The following is a 2,015-nucleotide window of genomic DNA, read 5'->3' as shown; positions in this document are numbered from 1 at the left end:
ATCCAGATTGGGATTAAGATCTTGATTAGATAGCAATTTGTGAAGTATGTTTAACAATCAGTCTGTAATAGATGAGGAAGTAACACTGACTTATTAAAAGTCTCATTGAATATGAAGAAATATTGAAAATTATATTCATCAGAGTTCTGCTCCAGAGACCTTTATATGTAACTGGAAGGAGAACTTGAACACTGTATTCTGTGTTACACTGTAGCAATGAGGTATTGCACATACCAACTGGCTTTTGCACTATGGTCATGGAATGTGCAGGGTTTATTTTGATGAGTGGGCACAAAGTGGAGTTGCTACAGATAATAAGAGAAAGATCAGATTTCAGTAGTGGTGCTTCACTATCTGTTCTCCATGAAGTTTTTGGTATCACCTTCCAATAAATGTTAGACAAAATCTTCATCATACCAGTATTTCTATACATGAAAATAATATACAGGATCCAATGGAAATATAGACAAAGGATATGAATTGGAGGTTCACTGAGCAGAAGCACAGCAGCAAGTACAGACACACAACCACACTGGTCATTAGAGAAATGTGAGCCAGAACCACAGAGATACTTATCACTTACTAAGAGATGAAGTATTAAAATACATGGAGGTTCATTATGCTTTCTCCATAATTTTGGATTTTTTTTCCTGAAACACTCTCACATGGTTGAATTTAAAAAATATTGATTTGAAAGGGTATCTCAGTCTAATTCTGGGTTAACCAGAAAGGTCTCATTTGTCCTGGAACCTTTCATTAATGTCATATTATCAGTTTTCTTGTGTGTATCCATTTTTATTTTTTCAATAAGCACAAGTTTGTAGTACATAATGATCACGTTCATCATGCAGAATTGGCACATGTATCTAACACATCCTACTTCTTTTTTCATCCCTTGCCCCTTCCTCCATCTCTTGATCCTCTTCCTATTTGCAAAATAATTGCTTTTCTTTATCCTATTATCTATCTTTTATTTTGCTCTTTATTTATCAATTTTGAGTTTCTTATATTGGAGAAACCATGTGATATGTAAGGGTTAGATGATGAATGTCAATATTACATCTTAAGGTGTACATATTTTCTTGCAAATGACACATTTACCATTTTTATGGCAGAACAGTACTCCACTGAATATAAATAGCGTATTTATTTATACATTCACATGTTTATGGAAATATAATCCTCTGTCAATATTTAGTTATTGTCTCGGTCTCTCTTCTTTTGATGCTGAGACAAACTACCTGATGCCAAAATTTAAGGTAGGAAAGCTTTATTTAGCTCACGGTTTGTAAAAATTTCAGTCTGTAATTGGTTGGCTCCAAAGCAGAGTGGCACATGGGTAAGGTAAACCACTTGTGGAGGCCGTAAAAGCAATGAGGTAAAGACAAGACTCTTTCTGTCCCTTGTATTGTATGCAGGATACCTGCACTAGGGTGGGTATGGCACTCACACCCTTAAACTTAGCCTGAACTAAACCACACCAATCAGTAGACTGATTTATTAATGACATGCCCTTAATCTCAGCATCACATATTCTACATTCTGTCACCCCTGAAAAAGCTCTATGGCTGCATAAGACTTTGGTTGGCATTTAGACACAAACCATAACCATTATTGAGTGGTGTTGTATCAACATAGACATACATATATCACTATAATAGCACACCCGCAGAAAGATATCTAGAAGGGGGATAGCCGAATTGAATAAAATTTCTAGTTTTAATTTTATGAGGACCTAAAGACCTAAAGGCCAAACAAATGCTAAACGAGTAGCACCTGGGATTGATATTCTAAATAAGTATCAATCACCTGGAAAGACCCAAGTAGTCACTAGCCCAACCCCCAACAGAAAGAGACCCTATCCCCCATTCCAACCCCCAACAGGAAAAGACCCTGTCCCATATGTAATCCCATTGGTTGACAATAGTTTTGTCCCACCTCCTGCCCACCTAAGTGAGTTCCATTCTCTCTACCTTAGCCTCACATGGTTTTACACTATAAAAGTCCCTGGAAGA

The sequence above is a fragment of the Octodon degus genome, unplaced genomic scaffold (assembly GCF_000260255.1).
Source record: "Octodon degus isolate 3935 unplaced genomic scaffold, OctDeg1.0 scaffold00272, whole genome shotgun sequence".
Classification (NCBI taxonomy): Eukaryota; Metazoa; Chordata; class Mammalia; order Rodentia; family Octodontidae; genus Octodon; species Octodon degus.
Note: the sequence above shows the minus strand (reverse complement) of the source record.